Raw genomic sequence first — 9,244 nt, forward strand, 5'->3', positions numbered from 1 at the left:
GAGAGAGAGCAAGGAGACAGCCAGGAGAGAGAGCAAGGAGACAGCCAGGAGAGAGAGAGCAAGGAGACAGCCAGGAGAGAGAGCAAGGAGACAGCCAGGAGAGAGAGCAAGGAGACAGCCAGGAGAGAGAGAACGAGGGAGGTTTTTTTTCCGTTGGTAGATCTTGTGTAGTTTGTCATGTGAAAAGTAGATCTCAACACAAAAAATTGTGGGCACGCCCAGTGGCGTAACCAGAGTTATGGGCGCCCGGGCAGAACATTTTTTTTTGCCCCCCCCTATATTATATAAACATCCACTAGAACTGTACCCCCCACCCCCACACAGATATATCAGCTAAGGAACTACAAGTCCAAGCATGCCATCATTGTCCCTGTACACCCCCACATTAGTCTAATTTCTATGGGTTTGGATGGTCTCATTTGGTAAACAAAAGCACAGAGAAGTTATTTATAAATGAAATAAAGGGATTTATGATTTTTGTGCAATTTTTTATGAAACGCGACACAACAAAAAGCAAATTAACAAAAATGAAAGTTTACATACAAGGCTGAAAATTAAGGAAAACATTAATAACTAAAAGGGAGAAGAGAGGAGTTATTTAGTGATGATTCGGGTTACCTAAGGGCCCTATTTATAAACAGTTTGTAGGGCCGCTCATCCTGAGAATATCTGTGATCTTACGTTTTGTGCGGATATATGCCAAACATGTCTCATAGTGCGGATATTCTATGAGAACGTATTTAATACATTAATAATGGGAACGTCTTGAGTGACATTTAAAAATGACTGACTTCTCATAACTTGATGGAGTTTTCTGGATTTCATCTCTTAAATGGACCACAATAATATCTGTTTTCATACAGGTGCTTCTAAAAATATGCTTTAAAGATGAAGTCCAACCGGGGAGTATTTTTTTAAAAGTCGCCCATAATTTTATAAGAAAAAAAAGCTTAAGCCCCCCTTGTAGTAATTACTTTCCACCACTATGTGTCCTCAGTCTTCTTTCAGCCTTTACTGATGCCTAGCAACATTTATCACTGAAGACTGAAGGCATACTGTGAGTGCAGAGAGTCACGGGCCCTCCTCTTGAGGTGGTGTCAACACAGTGTCCTCATTTGTTCTGAGGATACTAATCACCAGTAAGTAAGAGGTATTCTCCCCAATGGGGCAGTGGCAGAAATAATGACCTTACAGAAGTTTGAACCCCTTACCTCTCTTTTACAAAAATAGTTTTTATTGATTTAGCTGTTGGAGAATCTTTCCCTCACTTTCTGTCCTGGCACACGCCTAATACACAGGAAGTTAGTGGAAATCCTCTGAGGTCATAGACAGCAGTAAAGAGTAGACAAGGATTTTACCCTCCACTACTCTGTGCAACAGAAAAAAAATGGATTTGGGGTTTCATCTTCAAATCAATATCTGTGTCTTTGTGGAGCTCCGACACAGGCCCCAAACTTCTGTCCTCTAATCTCCAACCAATCCAGTACTGAAACATAATCCCAAGGGGGCAGGGCTTAGTTCTGGGAAAGGGGTGGGGCTTACTGCTGACATGTATCCTGTACAGCCTGGGCAGTGTTCTTCTATGTGACTACTGCACAGGAAATCAGATATATGAAATAAAAACTGTATGTATCATCGCACAGGAAATAAAGTAACGCCTATTCTCCAGTGCAGGCTGGAGCTCACTGGTCACTACAAGGTACAAATACTATTCCTACTTCAGACGCTTTGTAATTAAATCCTAATTGAGCCTTCAGTGTAAATCAGCTGAGTACAATAGAGGAGCATCAATACAAAACGTGTTCAATGTCTTACAATTTATATTTTTCTAAAGCTGCTAAAGACTGATTAGAAAAGCCAGTCCCCTGCCAGCACCTGCAGAGTGGGACTCTATGTGGGGAAGCAGCGGTCTTTCTTCAGAGATCCAACATGCTTCCTTCAGAGTCAGAGTTCTCCAATCAGCAAAGCTCATGCTCCCGGGTGATTGGTAGTTCTAACTTTGACTCAGCAATGGGGCATGTTGGACCTCTGCGGAGAGACCACTGCTTCCACAAAGAAAGAAATTATCTTTCTATACAGCATGCTGGCAGGGGACCGGCTTTTGTACTCAGGATGTGGCTGCTTTCTAAGGAAAATTAATTGTAAGCCTTTCCACCTTTTGTTTTGATGCCCCTGGAATGCATTTATCTCATTTAAAGAGAAAGTGCAATTGGGCTTTAAGGCTAAATACACTTTATATAAATTAATAAGGTTTTATCACCCCTAAATTTATATTCAATTAACAGCTGAGAAGTGTCTGGACACATAACCAGAAAAATACATTTGCAGCTCCACCCAAATCATTTCCCACAAGCTGCACAATGAACCATTATATTCTTCTACCTGTAGTGTTCCCGGTCTCTGGGCTGATTCTATGAGATATGATCACTTTTCCCATCCTGACCCCCCAGTTATCTTTATATGACCTTTCCTCACCCATAATCCAGCATGAAGGGGCTCAGTGAAGGTGGTGGTGAAGGTGTGTAAGTGTCGGATTGGGTCACACAGATCATAAAAGGACAGCTGTCCGGCCTCATAATCCAGATAGATCCTGACTCTGTTACTGGAAATATTGTCAGGTAACTGAATCTCTTTGTAGTTATGATACACTGAACACTGATTTGTTTCCCTGTATAAACCCCAGGACTTGTTGTTATTTCCAATCCATGACTGGACTCCTCTCCTCTCTATACTGGGATAACACATCCCGATCACCCACCAATCTGATCCACTGACATCCACTTCCCAGTAATGTCGCCCTGAGGAATATCTCCTGCTGCTTAATACCTGGAACCAGGACTGAAATCTCTCTGGTGTTTCTGGACGATTCTGTTTTATGCCTGACCAGGATACAGTTTTCATGTCCTCTGATATCTGTAGAATATTATGAGCAGTGTTTACATCCAGTACTATATCTGACGCTTCCTGTATATTGAAGCAGACATTTACCCCTTTCATCATATTAGATAACCCCGAGTGTAATGTGTGTGAGATCCCAGCCACATCCAGATCCCCTCCATCATGGAGGAGTTCATCATGTCTCTCTCTGTCCTCATCATCTCCCTCCTCAGTATCACACAAGTCCCCTGTGTCTGATTCCTGTAAGACAGTCAGTGGGTCAGTCATGTTACACATCTCCTCAATGTGATCCATCTTCCTGGACAGCTCGGCCTTCTTTATTTCCAGCTTCTGGATCAGGTCAGACAATTGATGTGAGAGCCGCTCTTCCTGCCTGGAGATCTCCCTCAGGACTCTCTTCTCCAGGTCTTCCAGATGTCTCCTGAGGTCTCTGAACAGGGCAGTGACTCTCTGTTACACCAGCTGATTTTTCTTGTACTTTTCTCCTGCGTTCCTGCAGACTCCGGACTCTTCTCTCAGTCTCCTCTCTCTCTGTGATCAGTTTCTGAAGACCAGTTCTCAGTTTCTGTTTCTTCTTCTCAGAGGCCTCATCCAGAGTCTCCACCTTGTGTCCCTGGTGTTCTCCAGCCAAACTACGGGACACACAGATACAAGTGGCATCCACAAGACAGAAATATTCCAGAATCTTCCTATGGACGGAGCATTTTCTCTTCTCCATGGAAGTGGTGGGTTCAGTTAGGACGTGTTCTGGTGACTTGCTGTGGACTTTCAGGTGATCATCACACAGAGAAGCTTCACAATGCAGACAGGATTTAACAGCAGATACAGGAGAGTGAATACAGTAAGAACAGAATATACCAGTTGTCTTCTTCTCCAGATCTGGATGAGTAGACCGGAAAGCCTCCGCTATGTTACGCAATGTTATGTTCCTCTGCAGTACAGGCCGATCCTGAAACTCTTCTCTGCACTCAGGACAGGAATAACCTCCAGACCCGTCCTGTGTATCCAAGACACGATCAATACAGACCTGGCAGAAGTTGTGTCCACATCTCAGGTTTACAGGATCTGTATAAGTGCTCAGACAGATGGAACAGTCCAGCTCCTGTCTCAGATCAGCAGACGCCATCACTGACAGCAGAAGAGAGAAATTAAACTGAAAGAGAACAGAGGCCAATTCACATTCTTCCGTATAGGGAGGGGTGAGCTAATCTCTCAGCTTTTATCTACTGCAAACTACAAACACAAGGAAAGTATTATGAATTACAGACATCGTATTCCAACTACAGACTGAAGACCCAGGATTACAAACCCCATAGAACTTACAGACAACCCACCCCCATGACCCTCCCACACATAAATACCCTATTGAAGTTTCCTGCATGTTAACAAACTCTGAATAATATTGTGAATAGGGTTTGAAATAGATTGCCGCCTAACTCGCCTCTGCAGATTCACCTCACCTGGCAAGTCCGTCGCTGCCCAGAAGGGAGCTGCAATCATTTCCAAGCGGGCAGAATGCGGTGCCTGCGGCCTCCGCAAATCCCCGCTCCTCCCCCATCTGCCACTGCGGGCCTCGCGGGGAGAATGTTGAGCCGGGCGCAGCCTCCGGACAAGCCCCGCCCCCTCCCCATCTGCCACTGCGGGGAGAATGGGGTGTCCGCAGCTTTAGGACAAGCCCCTCCCCATCGGCCTCGCGGGGAGAATGGGGTCGGTGCCCGCAGCCTCAGGACAAGCCCCGCCCCCTCCCCATCGGCCACTGCCGTGTCGACAGAACACCGGCCTCGCGGGGTGAAATGGTTGCCCGCAGCCTCCACACAAGTTCCGCCCCCCCCCATCTGCCACTGCCTCACAGGGAGAATGGGGTGCCAGCAGCACCACTTCCTTCTCTGCACAGAGAGAGCCCGCCCGGTGCCATGGACTTGCAGAGGCTTTGGAGGAGGCCGATAACATCAGGGTGAAGAGCAGCAGGTGCATGGAGTTCAGGTAAGTGAAGCACCCCTCCTAAGGCTGCGTTCACACCTGGGCGTTTTTCAGTGCTGATCGAAGCGCTGAAAAACGCCCAACGCTCAAAATAGTACTTGAGCTTCTTTTGGGGCGGATTTCCGCACGGATCCATTGACTTCCGCATATTAGATTTTTGTGGACAGAAAAACGTGCAAAAACCATGTGGCCAAAAACGTGCGTTTGACACGCATATTACAACCGCCCAGGTGTGAACCCAGCCTAAAAAAGGAAAATACATGCTAAAAAAAATAAAAATCATTCTTGTTTTAAAAATACTGTTGTCAGGGCCCAGTCACGCCATAAAGACTGCATTCCAGTGCGTCCCGCCTGGCTCACTTTGTTTTGGGATAGGAGGGGGCATGGCGGTGCCATGAAGTCAGTAGCACCACATGCAACCCGCCCTCCCCCCGCGCCATGCGATTGCCGGCACCCAAACGCATGGAATATAAGTGCTTGCGTATTGTTCCAGTGCAATCTGCAAAAATGCTGCATGCACTACTTTTTTGCAGATCATAATGTACCGGAACACAGGCACTAATTTGCCACGTGTTTGGGTGGTGGCGATCGCTCTGCGGGCGGATGGCGTGGCTGTGGTGCTATTGACTTCAATGCACTGTCACGCCCCAAAACGAAGTGAGCTGGCCAAGTTGCGTTCCAGAGGCTGAATGCACTGGAGCGCACTCTTTATAGTGTGACTGGGCCCTCATTGTTTACATCTGCTGCTAACAATATTCCATGTAAAAAATCCAAAAGAACAGATAAAAAGGACGACAGAAGCGCTACTACCATGGGATGACAACTGAAAAGACAAAATAAAGGCAACTGACAACTTACCATGAAGTGAGAGATGACGCGATGTCATCGACGAAAGGTGGATAGTGTCAATAGTGTGAATGGTGTGTGCTCTCAGAAGTGTGTGAACTGATACTGGCAAAGGCGAGCAGGTGGGGGATTGGTCACTGCTGTTGTGGCTGGGGAGGGCACGGTGACATTCGAAGCCTGGGTCGAAGTGTAGTATGTTGCTGGGGTCTTAGACGGAAGGGGACCGCTGGTGGTGGCAGGCACAGAACAATGCCGGCTGATACTGTCGGGGGGGGGTAAGGTCCGGATGGTGTGGGATGAAGGGCTGCCTGTGGGAGTGCTGTCGGCGGCTGACAATAATGTTCAGTACGGGCATGAGCGCTGAGTAGATCGGAGGTGGGTGGGCAGGGAGCCCACTCAGGCGCCCGGGGTCACGGGCATGTGGCAAGTGTCACGGAGGTGGAACTGGTGACGTTTGCAACGGCCTTGGAATGGACACTGCGAGCCGGGGAGCCAGGAGGGCCGGTGAAGGCGGTGAGACTCCAACGCTCGAGGGCACGAGCAGGACGCCTGAGACAACGAGCGGTGTGTCGGGGGTGAAAGCCAGTGGAGGCGGACAAGTGGACCGCGGGCACTGGACGTAGGTGTTGCTGGATCAGTTGCGGCTACGCGTTTCGAAGAGCAAGTCTTCTTTATCAAGCCGGGATGTGAGCCTCCCGCCTCCATTCCCGCCTCACACCTGCTCGCCTTTCCCAGTATCAGTTCACACACTTCTGAGAGCGCACACCATTCACACTATTGAAGGATCACCACCTATCCACCTTTCGTCGATGACATCGCGTCATCTCTCACTTCATGGTAAGTTGTCAGTTGCCTTTATTTTGTCTTTTCAGTTTACACTCAGTCATCCCATGGTAGTAGCGCTTCTGTCCTCCTTTTTATCTGTTCTTTTTGATTAACGTCGGACACCCCGGTCCGCACTAAAAAGAAGCTGCACACCTAACACTAAATTCCACACCCATACGCCCTTACCCTTCGTGCAGCGCTGTATCAGGGGACAACTCTCCTAACTTTTCATGTAAAAAATCCAACTGCCCAATACCAGTGAGCAAATGCTTCTGTGCTGTCACATATAACGCATGCCATGCCACCCCATAGTGTGTGATAGGAAAGCAGGATTCATTGCGTTCTTTACTACTGAACTGTGTGTTATGTTTCTGCCTGTGCGATCCTTACTTCTGCTCTCTGTGCGTTCCTTACTTCTGCCCTCTGTGCGTTCCTTACTTCTGCTCTCTGTGCGTTCCTTACTTCTGTCCTCTGTGCGTTCCTTACTTCTGCCCCCTGCGTGTTCCTTACTTCTGCCCTCTGCACGTTCCTTACTTCTGCCCTCTGCACGTTCCTTACTTCTTCCCTCTGCGCGTTCCTTACTTCTGCGCGTTCCTTACTTCTGCCCTCTGCGCGTTCCTTACTTCTGCCCTCTGCGCGTTCCTTACTTCTGCCCTCTGCGCGTTGCTTACATCTTACCCCTTCAAATGCTTTTACCGCTCATCAGTTTAATGTTATAAGTGATTAATGGCCCTAAAATTATTGCTCTCACTGCGACGTTTGCAGTGATATGTAACATGTGCGGCACAATAGGTGCAATTTCTCTTTTTTTTTTTACACAACTTTATTGCTATCACATAGGGGGCTAAGAAGCCCCCTATGTGACAGCCAATTTACATGACAGGCCCTCTTTATGGAGACATCAGGGGTCTCCAAGACCCCTAATGTCACCTAGGGGACCCCCAGAGATCTACTTCATCAGCTTCTGTAGCTGGAGAGTGAGACTGAATGCAGGAAGTGGTGTATTATACATGACTTCCTGCATTCAGGAACTGAGAGGAGATCAAAGAGAGATTGTGTACCGAACTCCCATTTGATCTCCTGTCACAAAGCAGCCATGCCGGTCCCGGCCGCATCGGGCACAGCGGATCTCAGGACCGGCAAGGCAGTGACACCTGCTCCTATACAAGTGGTCAGGCATCTCTAGAGACGCACGATCGATTGAATGTAAAGCTCCCGGCCGGCTGTGTAAATTACAACGGCCGGGAAGCTACTCGTCGGGCTCCGGCGTCCTCTCGTCACAGACGAGAGGACGAGTGGATTTTTCAAGCCCTGATTATTGGTGTAGGATTCCTTACTTCTGCCCTCTGCGCGTTGCTTACATCTTACCCCTTCAAATGCTTTTACCGCTCATCAGTTTAATGTTATAAGTGATTAATGGCCCTAAAATTATTGCTCTCACTGCGACGTTTGCAGTGATATGTAACATGTGCGGCACAATAGGTGCAATTTCTCTTTTTTTTTTTACACAACTTTATTGCTATCACATAGGGGGCTAAGAAGCCCCCTATGTGACAGCCAATTTACATGACAGGCCCTCTTTATGGAGACATCAGGGGTCTCCAAGACCCCTAATGTCACCTAGGGGACCCCCAGAGATCTACTTCATCAGCTTCTGTAGCTGGAGAGTGAGACTGAATGCAGGAAGTGGTGTATTATACATGACTTCCTGCATTCAGGAACTGAGAGGAGATCAAAGAGAGATTGTGTACCGAACTCCCATTTGATCTCCTGTCACAAAGCAGCCATGCCGGTCCCGGCCGCATCGGGCACAGCGGATCTCAGGACCGGCAAGGCAGTGACACCTGCTCCTATACAAGTGGTCAGGCATCTCTAGAGACGCACGATCGATTGAATGTAAAGCTCCCGGCCGGCTGTGTAAATTACAACGGCCGGGAAGCTACTCGTCGGGCTCCGGCGTCCTCTCGTCACAGACGAGAGGACGAGTGGATTTTTCAAGCCCTGATTATTGGTGTAGGTGGGGGCCTCACGTTTTGAGTTTCGCCTAAGGCCTCACAAAGTCTAGAGCCGCCTCTGATAAGAAAATGTCAAGTCTCAAAATGAATTTGTACCCAAAATTGTCTATAGGCGATGCTTTTAAAGCGTTTTCAGTTCATTAGTTTAGAGCTCACCATGAATAATTGTCCTAGAATTATTGCTCCCAGTCTGGCGTGCGTGATCACATATGTGGTGTTTTGTTTTTTTAGATGCTTAAAGGACAATTAAATCCTTGCATTTTTTTGCGTATATCTACTGCTAGCAAGCAGTAGATATATGCAAAAGCATTAAAAAAAGTTATAAAAAAGGTTAAAACTTACCGGTGTCTCTGCCGCTCGCTCCCGTCCGAATATCTGAAGATTCTCGAGCGGCCGTGAAGGATCATGGGCCGGGAGCATGCACAGTAGAGATCTTTGGCCGTGAGAAGAGGAGAGGCGCGGGGTAAGTCAATACAGGCAGCCCGCAAACGCACAGACACTGTGGGACAGGGAGGGATAGGAAGATACAGGACTGTGCGGTGGATCAGAGACCGGCACCAGCGCTGGAGGGTCCTGAAAACTCCTGGAAAGAAGAAGCTGATCGATTCAAGAGGCATCACTTAAGGTAAGTCCTTAAAGCTGCAGGGGGGGGGGGGCGGTTTGACTGGATTTTTCGCTCT

At 47.9% G+C, this 9,244-nt stretch overlaps 1 pseudogene; it reads right to left on the reverse strand.

Annotated features, from left to right (window-relative positions):
• Positions 1-9,244, reverse strand: part of LOC108790623 — a 25,583-nt pseudogene that overhangs the window by 9,794 nt on the left and 6,545 nt on the right.

Source organism: Nanorana parkeri, unplaced genomic scaffold (assembly GCF_000935625.1).
Source record: "Nanorana parkeri isolate BGI_ZX_2015 unplaced genomic scaffold, ASM93562v1 scaffold488, whole genome shotgun sequence".
NCBI classification, from domain to species: domain Eukaryota; kingdom Metazoa; phylum Chordata; class Amphibia; order Anura; family Dicroglossidae; genus Nanorana; species Nanorana parkeri.